General features: G+C 41.3%; 1 protein-coding gene and 1 long non-coding RNA gene across 4 annotated transcripts in view; both read left to right on the top strand.

Annotated features, from left to right (window-relative positions):
• Positions 1–9,568, top strand: part of CA13 (carbonic anhydrase 13) — a 45,681-nt gene extending 36,113 nt beyond the window's left edge. The window contains exon 10 of one of the 3 annotated variants that reach the window (XR_012019924.1): positions 9,117–9,568. The gene's annotated coding sequence lies outside the window, so the exon portion shown is untranslated. The remainder of the gene's footprint in view (positions 1–9,116) is intronic. The other 2 variants (XR_012019925.1, XR_012019926.1) reach the window with 2 other exon arrangements.
• A 4,829-nt stretch (positions 9,569–14,397) lies between these two features.
• Positions 14,398–16,218, top strand: LOC140619946 (uncharacterized). Its single transcript, XR_012019708.1, has 3 exons — positions 14,398–14,528; positions 14,849–14,880; positions 15,040–16,218. It is a non-coding gene; the product is annotated as an uncharacterized lncRNA (long non-coding RNA).
• Positions 16,219–16,438: the final 220 nt, after the last annotated feature.

The raw sequence follows: 16,438 nt of genomic DNA, 5'->3' as shown, positions 1-16,438 counted from the left end.
TCCCTGGGATCATGCCCTGAGCCAAAGATAGATGCTCAACCACTGAGCCACCCAGGTGCCCCAGGGCATAAGATTTTAAAAAGTTTTTTTCTGCTAGTGCTTTGATGCAGTGATAAATTGATACTTTTCCACAGGAATGAGGAAGGATGGGGATTGTCAGGGCTAGGTACCCAACCTAAAATTAGCCAAACCTGGGAACTTCAGCAGGGAAGAGCTACTTGTTGACCCAATTCAGTTGGTGTTTCCCGTAAGGCTTCCGTGTTGACACTGGATTCTGATCATGGACAGTCTGTTGGTGGGTTCTTTCCAGTTCCAAGGAGGCAGAGATGTTCCTTTTAGATTTGCTCCTCATTTCTCTGAGCCTTCTTTGTCTAGCAACCAATGTGGATCGTTCATGCTTATGATTCACAATGCCTTTGTCTTTATTGGTGGCTCAAGAAGTATTTGTTAAAAGCATTAATGAATGAACACATGAGGGGTGCCTGGATGGCTCATTCGGTTCAGCAGCCAACTCTTGGTTGGGCTCAGGTCATGATCTCAGGGTCGTAAGACTGGGCCCCGAGTAGAGCTCAGTGCTCAGGGAGGAGTCTGCTTGAGGTTCTCTCTCCCTCTCCCCCTGCCGCTCCCTGCTGTCTAAAATAAATAAACTAATCTTTAAAAATAAATAAATAAATAAAGAAAGAAAGAAAGACAGACATAAATAAATAAATGATTGAGTAATAAGTGCTCTGATTATATGTAAAATTAGCACATCTTGAAATCCATTGTTCTTTAGTGAAATAACAGGTGCCCACAGATTCCTAAAAACACAAGCAATTTGTTTCCTAACGAAATGTTAATTTATCAATTATGAAATTAATCCAAGACCATTGGGGGTGGAGGTGTACGTTGTGGTTGTTGCATTGTTATTACATGGGTACACTTTGCCCAGCGTGATCTCCAAACACATCGTGTCCTTCCTTGTGAGGGCCAAGGTCCTTCTATTTTTCCTCTCACTAAAATTTTCTACTGCCATCATCTGGACAACCAGATAATTTTCTTCTACAACCTGTGATTTGGACCTGCAGCGCTGGAAGTGGCTTGCAGACCTCCAGGGCCCCTGAGACACTTCCAGGGGGTCAGTGAAGTCAAAATTAATTTATAATAATACCAAGATACAATGGTGCAACTGGGTGGCTCAGTTAGGATCTCAGGGTTGTGGGGACTGAGCCCTGTGTGGGGCTCTTCAATGGGAGTGGAGCCTGCTTGGGATCCTCTCTCTCCCTCTGCGTCCCACTCACCCCTGCTTGTGTGCTCTCTCTCTCTATAAAAAGAAAAGAAAAGAGCAAGAAAAAGATATTATTTGCCTTTTTCACTGCTTTGACATTTGCGCTGATGGAAAAAAATGGCTAATTTCTTGGCATAAATCAAAGCTGTGGCAGTAAATGGTGATACTAGTCATTTTTTCCTTACCACCATGCATAGTTTTAAAATGTTTTTCTTAAGAATGTCCTTTTTGTTAAGTAAAAATTATTAACTGTGCTTGTATTATTGAAAATTAGGCTGAGATTAACTATTAATCTTTATTCCTGAGTTCACATTCTTTTAATATTTGGTATAACATAATGGAAAATTTGCAAGAGCTTCTGCTGCAGTTTTCTTTCAGGAAAGCACTTATGTAATGGTTTGAGTTGCAAACTGAATTAGACACTTTTTTTATTTTTTTAAAGTTAGCTACACCCCATGTGGAGCTTGAACTCATGACCATGAGATCAAGAGTCACATGGTCTATTGACTGAACCAGGCAGTTGCCCCGACACTTTTTTCATTGAGCACCATTTTGACTTAAAAGAGCAACTGACAAATTGGATATTCAGACTTGGATAACTAGCAAATATTTTCTTGGAAATGAGCAAAGTGAGCTTCTCATTTCAAGAAAAACAACTAAAAGGATTTGTTGGCAATGATAAAATGAGAACTTTAAAGAGAAAATTCGGATTTTGGAAAACATATCTGCCTCTGTGAGCATGCCAGCTTCTCAGTGCTTAAAGATGTTTTTGATGAGACCAGTGGTAATTTTTTTAAATGTGATTTTTTTGATATTGTATAATGAATTGTGCCAACATTTTGAAGATATGCATCACTCGGTGAACCAGTATTTTCTAAACAAACAGTGCATGATGTTACAAATTCATGGACAGATAAAATATCTATTCACAATGCAAGATAGACCAATACATTTTAATGGAACAAAGTATGAAAGGTTTATTCATAGAGTTTCTTTATACATAACTTTTAAGAAAATATTTTAAGAAACTATTGTTAAATTTTAGTGTTTTATTAAAGAAGAATATCCATAATTATCTCAAAAGGTTATTAATACATTCCTCCATTTTACAGCTACTTATATGTGGGAATCTGGATTTTCTTCATGTAGTTAAAACAAAACAGCGTATCATGAGAGATTAAATGTAGAAACAGATATAACAATCCAGCTATCTTCTATTTAGCCAGATATTAAGGAGATTTACAAAAACTGTAATTGCCACTTATTACATTTTTTTTGTTTTATAACATATTTTCATTAAATCTGTTATGTTCATTTATTATTTATTATATGAATCCATTATATTTAAGTGAATTAATAAATACTTAATAATTTCTCAGTCTTAACTTCTAATATAGTGACCATCAATAGATATTACCCACATTAACAAAAGTTGTTTGGGGTCTTCAGTAACTTTCAAGAGCAAAGGGTCCTGAGACCAAAAGGATTAAGAGCCACTCCTGTGGATCATGTCATGATTCAGTGTCCCATCCTTCATTCTTCTCAGCACATTTCTGCTCTAAAAGAGTTGAGATAAAAAATAAATAACTAGATAATAAATAAATAAATAAATAAATAAATAAATAAATAAATAAAATTTTTTTAAAAAGTGAGTTCTGACCAGGTCTAGTGAACAGTAACTAAGTTCTATTAATGCTGCAATAAGACCAGATATAGATATGCATACATATTACTGAGATGTAAAAAGGTAAATTCTGGTCATACAGTCTCACATTATTTGACATAGGATTCATCACACTACCTCAGGCACTTCTAGATGTACTCTTTACTTCCCAACATCAAATCCAAGGGTAAGCAATTTACACTAATTTCTGTTTAGGTGTTGGAGGAACAATATAATTTCCTCTAAGTTTGAATTAACAGCTGAATTCCAGTCTAAACGACTCACTGTAGTCACTTGAAGTCCCGGCCTTGTAGTTCCCTGGGTTCTGCAAACAGAAATGTCCCACATACTCTTGCTCTTAGCAAGCTGTTACTCCTTTAGCTCTAGGCACTCAATTTTGAAAAATTTCTTCTCAGCCCTTTGTTTTTTTCTTATCGTGTATTATGGAATGGTTTTGACCATGAACTTCAGTATTCTTTATCCTTTCCCAATCTCAATTTTTACATTGATTGGCCTTCCCCTTCCCCTCATCCTTCCTTTTCTACCCTTACAGAGTTACCTCCCCAAGATACTGCCTTCTAGCTCTTGCTTCTTCTCCTGGAAAAGAGCAATAATCTATCTTGGCAGATTAGTTACAGTTCAGCTTTCTTGTTAGGTCGTAGCCATGCAGAAGGGCAAATGTGTTCACGTGTAGGCCACATGGCTGCTTTCTAAGGAGTCTCCTAAGTTGATATACCTTAATACAGTTCTAGAGCCAAGCCCTCAAAGCTGCAAGGTTAGAAGCCTACTTTGTCACTACAGTGAATTTCTTTTTCAGGTGCAGACTCACAATCAGTGAGGTCACAAGTTTGATATATAAAGCAAAAAAAAAAAAAAAAGTCAAGTTATTAATTTATAAAGAGCAGTATGCACCTGATTTTAGTTGGAATACTCAGATCACTATGACTACTTTCAAAGAGTATCTATCAAATCCCACTAGGAAGGTCACCATACATAGGAAACCAAATCAGAAGTTTGCTTGGTGAGTATGGAATTTAGGACAAAGAAGATAAATGGAAGAAGTAAATGTCTTATATCAGTAGACATGGAATAGTTTTTTTTGTTTTTTTGGTTTTTTTGGACGATTTTGTTTATTCATGTGAGACACACAGAGAGAAGCAGAGACACAGGCAGGGGAGAAGCAGGCTCCATGCAGGGGGCTCAATATGGTACTTGATCCCGGGACTCCAGGATCATGCCCTGAGCCAAAGGCAGATGCTTAACCACTGAGCCACCCAGGTGTCCCACCTGGAAAAGTTTAAAACATCCAACTCACTAAAAAGGGTGATTTTCAAAGTGAGACCATCATAATAGAATTTTGTTGGTTGTAGCTCCCAGCCCTTATCTCCAAAATACGGATAATTTTGCCAAGAGAACTAAAATACTTGATCTTTTGGCTAATGTTTTCTCAACATTGGATCATTTTTGGATAAACTATTAGTATATACCTCTGTAGTTTTCATTCTTTATTCTTTTTTTAAAAAAAGTTTTTATTTATTTATTCATGAGAGAATCAGACATAGGCCGAGGGAGAAGCAGGCTCCCTGGACCTTGACCTGAGCTAAAGGCAGACGCTCAACCACTGAGCCACCCAGGGGCCCCTCATTTTCTATTCTTTTGTGACAAATCAACCTTTTCCCCAGTTGGTCATCCTTTCTTTTAACATGTCAACATTCACTGAGTGAGAGTTTCAGATCTGAGGGCCGTTCTTCCCTGTAAGGAAAGTCTTTAAATGTCTCTTCTTAACCATAATGTACAGATTTCAAAGCCCAACTCTTAGGGCCCTTTAGCGGATATATAGACTTTTAAACTTACCTTCCTTGTTCTCAAGTTTTTATTGGGAAAGTCCCAATAAAAGCTCCCCAAGGACTGAAAATGGTATTGTTTAAATCCACTCATTGTATGGATACAAAAGAATACAAAGAAAATGAGACAGCACACCTAGAAGAATTCAAGATAGCCTGTTTCTTTGTTTCATCCTGTTTGTTTTCATGGGGGTTTTCTTGTAGGGAAATGTAGCTTTTGATATAGGTAGATGCAGCCTTTTCTCAGCAGGTTGGGGTGAGAAGTAAAAGAATCAAATCAAGGACCCAGAGGGCAGACATTGTGATAAATAGGAGTCAGACTAATCACAAATCGATGACTAAGTAGAGGTTTTGCAGGTAATCTAAACTTTTGAAGACAAGTTTCAGGGTGGTTACATAATGAAAATCTTTGGGATCCTCTGAAACTCCTGGAGCCCTGATCCCAAGGGGTCTCCCGAGTATCATTGACCGGCCAGTGCCCTTTCCTCTTGGCACAGGGACTATTCTGCGCTGGGTTTCTCCATCTGTCACCTGGACATCCTGAGATCAAGCAGTGAAACAACAGTTCCTAAATCCACATCTATTTGCTCCTTTTATTTCTTGTGCAGTTGATATACTTTCTGTGTTTTTCCTTTAGAAACTGGAGCCTGGACAAACACAGCTTGAGGTGCTCCTTCCTTAAACAATGGAAGGTTCTGTTGCGCTTTGCGGCTACACAGAGGCACACTTTACACTGAGTTTGCTCACTCATCACAGGAGTGTGAAATGTGAGCCCCAATTATTCTTTTACTTAAAGGAGTCTGTTAAGAAAACACAAAGCCAAGTCTGGCTTTCTAGCCATGTTAAGGAAGAAAGGAAAAGAGAGCTGTATTCATTTTCTTTATTAGCGAGGATTCACTTCATTCCCTATCCAAGCAAAAACTTTGTCAGATTCGATGAAAATGTATCTTTGTTAAAAATCGAGGTTAAAAAAAAAAAAATCAAGGTTGAGAAGGTTTAAATATTTAAATTTTTTTAAATAAAGGAACTGTCTCAGATTTAGCTATTAATTGCTGATGTCCAATTACAGATTAATTCTCTAATTAGCCCCTGAAACTGATGCTTAATTGTAAATGTGTCATTTTATCACCAGGTCAGACGGTATCTTTCAGATGACTTGGCAAAATGTAATCACATGCTGTTGCTCTGTAATAACGTCATTCAGGGAAGTTTACATGTGAACCTTCTCCCATTAAGTCATAAATCAAAGCCAAAAAATAGCTTCTTCTCTCCCACTTTCCTTTATTCTCTTTTAGTCTTGGCACGGAATCAGAAAAATACTTAAGTGCTCAACGCTGAATTTAATTATTTGCTGGATGTGGATACACATACACACACACAGATACACACACACATTCACACCCACAAGTATACAGGTATATATGTGTATGTGTGTTTCTAGCACATTTTTCTTGTGCGACACATCTCCTGGTTTCTTCTCTCCTTTGCAGCTGATTTTTTTTTTTTTCCTAGTCTGTTCTCTTTTTATTTCACTCTCTCTCTCTGGGTGATTTTCTTCTAGTCCTGTGACTTTAAACAACATTCAACAACTATCCTGATGAGGCCCCGTATTTATATGTCCAGCGCCAACGTTCCTCTGCAATTCTCTCATATATCCAACTGCCTAGAAGACAACTCTATGGGATTCCTGAGACATCTCGCAATGAGTGTGTCCAAACAGATGCCTCCATTCCATGCGCTTCTTCCCTGCGACCCCCACTCTCCCAGGGCTTTCGTCTCATCTCTTTGACCACCGGCTACTCAAAACACACCCCCTCTTTATCTCAAGCCGTGTTAATCTGCCAGCAGGTCTTATGGACTCTACTCTGAAACCATGGCTCCCAACTGGTCTTCTGGCTCTAGTCTTGCCTCCCATCGCCTTCTCCACACAGCAGCCAGAGGGCATCTTTGAAAAAAATAGGCCAAAGTGCTTCATTCCCTCCAGCTCCATGCCTCAGTGACTTCCTCTTGCTCTGGATAAAAGCCAAAATCCTCATAGGGCTCTGTGTCACCTGTGCTGGCTGCCTTTGTCCTGTTCTCCACTGGGGTCCCACCCACTGCACGGTGCTGCAGACACTCGGTATTTCTCCAGCAGGCCTTTTCAAGCCTTTACAATTGATATGCTCTTCACCTGGAATGCCCTTTCCTGGATCTTTCCACAGATCGCTCCCTCATTCATTCAAATGTCACCTCCTCAGAGAGGCTCTCCCTGACAGTAGTCTCTGAAGTAGCGCCCTGTTACTCTCTTTCTCCTTACTTTGCCTGACTGTTCTTTTCACAGCACTTAACCTAATCTAATATTATTTCTAATGTCATCTGTCATTAGGAGGTAACCTCCCAAAGAACTAGTAGAAGCTAACTAGAAGGTAACTACTGGAAGGCAACCTCCCAAAGAACAGGGTTTTTATTTCGTTAGCCGGTGTTTCTAGCATCTGAATAGTGATCGGCCCAGGCTGGACATCAAGAAGTATGCCTTCAATGAACAAATGAATATATTTTCATGCATATTTAAAATGATATATTTTAGGGGTGCCTGGGTGGCTCAGTCAGTGAAGTGTCTGCTGTCAGCTCAGGTCATGATCCCAGGGTCCTGGGATCGAGCCCCGTGTCTGGCTCCTTGCTCGGCGGGAGCCTGCGTCTCCCTCTCCCTCTCCCTGTCACCTCCCTGCTTGTGTTCTCTCTCTGTCAAATAAACAAATGAAACCTTAAAAAAAGAATAAAATAAAAATAAAATAATATAGTTTAAAACACAGAGAGTTTAAAAAAGCTAAAAATGAAATGACATAGCTGGTCAAAGTTTACAAACTTGTAACCAGAACACGAATACATTCTAGAGCGCTAATACGCAGGCTGGTGATTATAGTCAACAAAGCCGTATCATATCCCTCAAAGTTGCTAAAAGACTAGACCTTGAATGTTCTCACCACAGAAAAAGAAATGATAATTATGTAACGTGAGGGACGTGTTAGCAAACCTGAGGTGGAATCATAGTGCAATGTATAAATGTATGAAATCAACACATCGTACCCCTAAAGCGTATGCGATGTTACGTCGGTTATATCTCAATAAGGAAAATAAACAAGGGGATCCCTGGGTGGCTCAGTGTTTCAGCGCCTGTGGCCCAGGGCCTGATCCTGGAGTCCTGGGATCAAGTCCCACGTCGGGCTCCCTGTATGGAGCCTGCTTCTCCCTCTGCCTGTGTCTCTGCCCCCCTCTCTATGTCTGTCATGAATGAATAAATAAATAAAATCTTTAAAAAAAATAAAAAAAAGAAAAATAAACAAAATAACAGGGAGATTCGCAATATAATCTTTGATTTTCTGGATTCGTTTTGTGCTTCTGCAGAAAACTGGGTGTGGAATTCTATGTCAGCTGTGGTGCTATATGCAGTGAGCATTGTTTCTTAAGAAAATAAAAAAGACTTTATTTATTTGAGAGAGAGAGAGAGAGTGTGTGGGCATGAGGGGCGAGGGGCAGAGGGTGAAGCAGGCCCCCACACTCCATCCCCAGCAGGGAGCCCCATGTGCAGCTTGATCCCAGCACCCTGAGACCATGACCTGAGCCTCAGACGGACACCTAACCAGCTGAGACACCCAGGCACCCCAGAAAACTTTTAAAAGAGATTGCAGTTTTTAAGATGTGGGTTAGGGCAACGCCACACACACACACACCTGCCACAGACCACTTTCCATGGTGCTTCAGTACTGTGAAGGCCTTCTCCAAGCTCGCACGCAGCGTTCGAAGGTATAAACGGACTGGCCAAGTAGCTGATTCCCTCAGAGACTCTCACTCTCGATTTAATAGATGCCATATGGGTCACTTTGCCCTGGACCCTGCACCTTCCAAAAGGGGGCTGGAGTGAGACACACACTAAGAGAAAGGAAACCTGGGAGAGGACAGCGGGAAGGAGAATGATGCTCTTATTAGGAGATGGTGTTTGAAAGGGAGAAAAAGAGTTTTCTAACAGGCACTCAAGGAAATCCAAGAGGGAAAACTTATGGGGGAAATGATCTCCCCTAAAAGGGTGAAAAAGGATGGGGGTCGGACAGCAGGGCGTCGTCCCTCCCGTCAACCACCAGGTGGCGCTGTTGGAAAAGAAAATGCGCTTTGCCTGGGGCGCGGCCGGGCCGTGCCCTCCTCCCCCTGCTGGGGCCAGATTCCAGGGCCAGATTCCAGGGCCCTCCAAGGACTCCCACTCCTCCCTGGCGTCCAGGCATTTGCACGCAGCGCCTCGTGGGCGCCCAGGAATGAGCCAGGTCAGCTCCTATTTTGCTCTGACCTGTCTTTTCTCCCCTCCCTGCAGGTGCAGCTCCTGGCCAGCGGTCCCTCCAGGAGCATCTCTGCCACCTGGCCTGGGTATTGCTTGGTGCTCCGGGCACCATGCACTGTGCACTGTGCCCCTGCCTTGGGGGGAAGGCCGAGGCAGTATTCCTTAAGGGTGAACATTATCCTCCCTACTCTCTGTGGTCTACCTCTATTAATCGGGGAGGCGGCCCCAGGTGACAACAAGTTTGCATGTGCGCGCCCTGGAGTCAAGGCTGCTTCAATGCTGGGTCACTCTTCACTCCATAAACATGTCATCCTTCCCTATGGTTTCCAGCAGCATAGAGTCTCATGGGTGAGTGGTGTCCTCCTTCTTTGCAAAGGGCCTGGGCCAGACGGAGGCCTTCAAGCAAGGCCGAGGCTCTATCAGACACCCAGGACTTATTTATTAAAAGCTTTCTTACCAGGGACTTACTTACAAGTGTCTCTTTGTCATCTTACCCACACCGTCCTTCTCTTTGGCACGCCTCATTCTTGTGGAGATTCACGGTGGCGTTAGGAAACCAGTTGTTCTTTCTTCAATCTCATTCAATTCTACGTTTTCTATTGGGTCAAGACTGTACTGCGGCCTCCAAGGATCACAGCTTTCATTAAAGGCAATAACTGCCCTGCTCAGCCTTGGCTTTCTTCCCTTAGGTCCCCGATGTGACCATCCACCACCCACATGCCTCTACTCCTCAGATGCTATTCCTACAATTCAAAACATATTTTGTTAAAAAAAAAGTTATGGGAGCATGAATAGGGTTTTTCTAGACTTAGGATTCTAGGGAAATCAAGTTTACCGCTTCCTCATGTAAGAAAAAAGAAATAGTTTTCTTTGTCTTTTCTCAAAGATATATCTTATTTTCTTATTTTTGAGAAGCCTTTGGGGTTTTTGGTCCTCCTTTTTTTTTTTTTTTTTTTTGCAACTGAATCACTGAGGTCAAATCTGAGCACTTTTCCCAGCATTTTGGGGGATTGGTGTTAAGGGCAGTGGCCATGAAGGAAGTACTGATTCTGATCAGGAGAAAAGAGGACGGATGGCAATGGCTTGTGCGCATGGGCAAGTGTCTTCACTTCTCTATGTCTTACTTTTCTAATCCACACACATGTGCACACATGCACATGTACACACATGCACACACACAAATACTACCAACATAAAAATGTTTGTGCGTCTTCAGTTTCATTAGGCACTTACAGGAATTATGACAGGTCCTGGCATACTCAATAAATCTCATTGAATGAGCACAGTCTGTCAATGTGGGAGATACAAGAACAATCTAGCAGCTCCAAATTCCCCTTCGATTCAGACACTAGATGTCGCTGCTAGTACTTTCCAAATGAAAGTTTTAAAAAAAGTTCTAAAGGAAAAAGGGGTCCGATCCAGAGATGGCTTTCTTGAAACCATAAACCTGGAAGCATTTTAAAAAATACTGTATTAAAAGTGAATCAGTTTTACAAAAATTGTAAGGCTTTAATCAACATATTTAGACGTCAAGTAACCCAGTAGGGTTTGCCCATTAACTGACTGAAGTTAGAACAAAAATAAATGCTATTTCTGTTATTTAAGAAACTGCTGTGTTGATGGAAGACTGAAACACCAGAATCATCCTCAGAAATTAGAGGCTTGGATAGGGGGATGGTGGAGAGGGGATGTTAGTGAACAGCATCCTACAGACCCTATATGACTCTAGATATGGATACCTCCTTCCCTTTAAAGATTTGGTCAATGTACTTAAATATTGGAGTCTTTTCAAAGTACCTTCTTTGATCTGTGGGTATAGAGAACGTCAAGTTAAATGAAAATATGTAGCCTGAAGTCAAAATTCCCGAATTCAGTATATATGCAAGAAGAATGGCCCTTCAGGTGTACTAATTTTGTTAATCACGTTAAAGGTGGGGCACCGGGGTGGCTCAGCGGTTCAGCATCTCCCTTTGGCTCAGGTCATGATCCTGGGGTCCCGGAATCGAGTCCCACATCGGGCTCCCTGCATGGAGCCTGCTTCTCCCTCTGCCTGTGTCTCTGCCTCTCTCTCTGTGTGTCTCTCATGAATAAATAAATAAAATCCTAAAAAAAAAAAAATCGCATTACAGTTTCCAAAAGGGAGGTGCTATTTTTAACAAGTATTTAAGAAATAGACAGAGGGACCTGTACACACTCCTAGCTACTGTTTTCTGGGCTTTTTCTACAGCTGTGGGGAGTCTTCACTCGGGGGCAGCCCCCTATAGCCAGTGTGGGGGGGCGTTTACCGTGCTGAGCAAAAAAATCAAGCAGATGGACATGTGGCTAAATCTGGATTTTTCTCTTTTTCCTTCAAAAATTTTTATAACTGGATGTGCTGAGATGATACTTTCACTAAGGACATCTACAATTTGTTGAGGCACTGTTCTGAGCACTGTACAGAACTCGTTTGAGGCTCACAGTGATAACCCCACAAGACAAATACCATAATGATTCCCACTTGACATGTGGGAATTCAGAAGAAGGCCAGGTTAACTGCCTAAAGCATTAGTGCTAATCATGACTTTGATAAACATTTCCATTAAGGAGAGGTGTAAGTTTCTGAAGCGACCATAACAGATAAGGCCAGTTACGTTCATCTATCCACCACCTTTCCAATCTTCTTAATTAGCCACATTCATACAATTGTACCCATATGGATATGTATCCTGGCCAGCGTCCCACTCTTCCCATGAAACGTTCCTTTTTTTTTTTTTTTTTTTTGAAACGTTCCTTTATACACATTGTCTCAAGCATTTTACTTATGTGGCTACACGCATATTTTTAGTGACTACAGACATGATGCCACAGTGTTTTTTTTTTAAGATTTTATTTATTTATTCATGAGAGACACAGAGAGAGAGGCAGAGACATAGGCAGAGGGAGAAGCAGGCTCCATGCAGGGAGCCCAATATGGGATTCGATCCCAGGACCCCGGGATCACGCCCTGAGCTGAAGGCAGACGCTCAACCATTGAGCCACCCAGGCGTCCTGAGTAGCTGCTCTTTAAAATATTTTAAATCCATTGATGTATTTAGCTTATGTATCATGTTTCAATGAAGATGGGGTCTCACTGTCTCGTCTAAGCAAAGTTTAAATATCACAGATGATAGAATTTATCATTCCTCCATCGTTGAACACTTAGGTTAGTTCCAATCCTTGTGAGTGTCATACTGATATGAACTTATTCGTATGTACACTACTTCTTCCCTCTTTTGTGTCCTTGCACTAAACTTCCTGGAGTTGATTTAGGCCCAAAGGGCACAGACATCTATAAGCATCTTCCTGGCTTTGCCAAGGGGCCCTGCAGGAGGCAGCTTACCCGGCCCAGGGCAATGTGGGCCTACTTGCCCTTTGCCCACAAACCCAAAGTACCAGCTTTGAAAAAACAAAACAACAGCAATAAAAACCAAACAAAACTCCAAGCAGATGGCAAGTTAAATATGGCCGAGCCGGATTGGCAGGGCCAAGTTCCTGCTCACTGAGGACATGGGGTTGCTCTGAATTCCAGAAGAATGTACTTCATTTACAAAGGATTCTACGGGGACCGTGAAAAGGTGAGAGGCCTTGGTTCCCCTGGAATCTCGAAGGGACCCTGGAGAACTGGGCCTCCCCAGAAGAGATCTTACCTCTGAAAGTCAGTTGGGGAAGAATTTAATTGGTGCTGCTCATTCATCAGGCTCTGTTAGGATAGTGTAATGTGCTTAACACATGCAAAGAGTGGCTTTAAAATACCACTTATTAAAGGCAAGAACAATAAAGACAAGAGGGAAAAAAAATCGCTCATATTCTCACTTCCACACCAATAACAACTCTGACCATTTTGCCTTTTAGGGATCATGAAAAGGAATCTCTAGTGTATCTGGGTCGAATAAAGTCCCGATAATTTGTTTTAATGTTTTACAAATTGAATAACGTGGCAGAGATTTGAAGGCATCAGATAAGCCGGGTGTAACTCTGTGCCTGTCAATCACGGAGTTGCAGTAATTTACAATGTACTTTATACTCTGAAGGGTAAAGTCTGCTTTCCATCCTTGGTCAAACATATAAATCCGCCAAATGGAATTTCTGGGAGCAAGCTGAGCAAGGAGGACGAGGAGCAGTTGCACCATATCCTCACCTCCGTCTGACATCGCCCGTTTCGGAGTGGTGGCCAATGGCTGGAGAATGTCACACCTCTGCCCCACGGTGCTTCTCTCTCTTCTCCTACAGCAGAGAGATTCAGTTTATTGTGTCAACCAGATGCCAACTCTAGGGTTAGCGCCAATAAGGGCAACAATCTTTCTTAAGTGTGTGTCCAAGGAGATGCCGGGATTTTAATGGTCAAAAGTCATGTGTTGGCCTTTTTTCTTTTCTTTTTTTTTTTTTTTTGCATAGACAAGGTCATTTGAAGTTTGGCTTTCTGAGATGTAGTAGGGATTGCAGAATGAGACCACACCTGAGCTCACACAGTCAGCACAGATCCACGAACCTGGAAAATGTGTGTGCGCCATGCGAGTCTCTGGAAGCAGGAACTCTTCCTCATAGACTCTGTCCTAGTTCAGGTCATAACCACCCCCCTGCTTCCTTGCCTTCCGTCCAGCTGCCTCACCACTGTGCTCATCATCTCCCCAAGAGACAGTGGTGTTCTTTTCTGGCCATACACCTTGATGGGGGTTATGCTGCCAACAGAGTAGAGCCCCAGCATTCAAGGGTGCCTGCATCCAATACCTCGTGCTCTTGGGCTGGACCCCCTTCCAAGCCCCATTTCCTGCTGCTTACTGGCTGACCCCACTGTGTTCTGGTCTCTGTAGACATCCTAGTCATTCTCTGAGCAAGCTCTGTGCTTGTCTACCTTTGGTCTTGCTCACGCTTTCTTCATTTCCATGAAATTCTTTGCTCCATTTCTTCGTCCCTTAGTAGCCAGCACAGATGGAGCCTCCTCTGAATCCTTCTTTGACCATTTCTGTCTACTGGGCAGAATGGAGCGCTTTCCAACTCTATTCTGATGTATTTTGCTCATAGCACTGCGCATCTTACAGTGCAGTTCTTTGTATTTTTCTCTTTTTCACCTGGAAGGCTGCATCTCCGTTTCATCTATTTTTATCTAGTAATTTTACTAAAATGTTTTTGACATACAACATTGTGTAAATTTACCATGTTTTGCATGGTAGTTCGGTATATTTAAATACTGGGATGTGATTGCCAGTGTAGTGATAATTTGCACATCTATCATTTTACATCATTGCCATTTCTTTTTTATGGTGGGGCTAATTAAGGTCTAATCTCTGTTAAGTTGTATAATTATGGAGCAATATTGCTTGGTGAATTCACTATATTGTGCATGTGATCTCCGGGACTTATTTTCTTTTAATGTATCTGTTTTTGTTTTTATCCCCAGAACTAAACTCAGTGCCAGAAACATGATAGGTGCGTGTTTAATATTTTTGAACAAATTCATCTATTTATAAATAGGTTTAATCACTGGTACATTAGTAAAAAAAAAAAAAAAGTAAGTGATGGTTGTTTGCCCACATAGATTATTTACTTATTCAATCATCTTTTACCAGGTCTCTACTATGTGCCAGGCATTGTGGTGGGCACCGGTACTCACTGAATAAGACATTGTTTTTGATCTGAGGGGGGCCACAGTCTTATGAGGGAGATAGAAATATAAGGGTGAATTATGTTCATTTATTTATTTTGTAAAAGAGAAAAATGTTCTTACATTTGGATGTGTTTTCCTCTAGGAAATTGGAGTGGATAGTGGCATTTTAAGAGTGTAAGTAGCAAAACTATACCAATTATATGTGATTTCTGGTCTCTACTACTCAGAAAAGGTATGTTTGAGAGTAATTCCTTTCTTTGCCAACAAAGGTACAATCCTGGGTGTTTCTGCCAGATATACTGGGGCTTTAGACTCTCCCTTTTACACCCACAGTGGACCATACTGCCAGGGAGAAGAGCTGTGGTGCTAGAAATACAGAGAGAGAGGCTACTTCCTTACTGCCAGAACCCTGTTGAGACCCTGCTGTCCCAGGAATCCGTAGTACTAGCAGCAAAGCCGTGGTGTCTCCCCAAGCATCCTCAGCCTTCTTTGGCAAGGTGAGAAGATAAAGAGTTTAACAAGAGAACCAGAAGAGAGTCTTGCATCAATCTTTAATTTCAGTATCAACCTACCTCATAGGCTTGGAGTGAGGATTTGCTATGGTTTTCCTCTAGTCTGGCCACGTGAGACAAGGAGTCACAGTTATTAATGAACCATGACCTATAAAGGGGACAATCGAAGATGGTCAACTGGTATTTTATAAAGGTCAGGGGTTGCTCTAAAAGAACTTGTGTAGGGACAACGATGGTTCTTCTACCACACAAGGAAGTAAATCCAGATTCATAGGAATGTACGACTAGAATGGACAGCAAGAGGTGAAGTGTTTCAGCCCTTACCACCAAACAGGACATCCGATCATTCAAAATACCAGTGGAAATAGAATGGACACAGTCAACCAGATCTTGTTTTGGAAACCAAATGTTTCTCTAGCAAATGGCTCAGTTAACACCTGCATAGCATGTGAGCTGATGTTCTAGAATAGCAAGGAGTCCTGAAGACGTTTTGCCTGTCTTATTACTTTTCTTGACTTATCTCTTGGAAGTGAGATTTTTTTTTTAAGGTTATGAAAGATAGTACAATGTTGGATCTATCATGTCATGATATATCCTATAAGGTGTGTGTTCCTGAAAGATATGTGGAAACGAATATCAACTTTACTGTAAGAGGAAGAGTATTTCTCATTTTTTAGGGCATGGGCAGGAGTGTGGGCTCCAGTTGTGGAAATGCAGAACTTCTAGATATAGGATGTTTATCAAGAAGAATTTATTAAGATTTTTCACAGAATGATTGCAGAGTTTATTATGAAGATTTTATTTAGCAAAGTAGTGATAAGTTCATCATTGTGTGAGTAATAAGATTCATCAATTACCGCTCCTTGCATGGCATTATTTTCAATTATTTTAGTGTATTGTCTTTTTTCTCTCCCTTACCAGCTTTCCCAAAATTTAATACACTTCCTTAAAAAAAAAAACTGATGTCCTTTAATTTCTATCGTTTTCCAAAAAAAGAGTAACAACCACGTTGAAAATTTAGTCTGTTAATATGTGACTTAGGAGTCTGTAAAAACTGGCCTGGGTTATGACAGTAAAAATAAGTTTTGGCTTGATAATTAAAGATTGTGACTTTATGCTAAGGCTTGTGTGGACTACGCATTGGGTCTAAGATCAGAGAGCTTTTTGGGATGAATGTAGGGAGAAGCATGCTCAGAGTGGTTGTGCATGGAGATGTATAT

This window comes from Canis lupus, chromosome 28, assembly GCF_048164855.1.
Source record: "Canis lupus baileyi chromosome 28, mCanLup2.hap1, whole genome shotgun sequence".
NCBI classification, from domain to species: Eukaryota; Metazoa; Chordata; class Mammalia; order Carnivora; family Canidae; genus Canis; species Canis lupus.
This window is presented reverse-complemented; position numbering and strand designations above follow the sequence as displayed.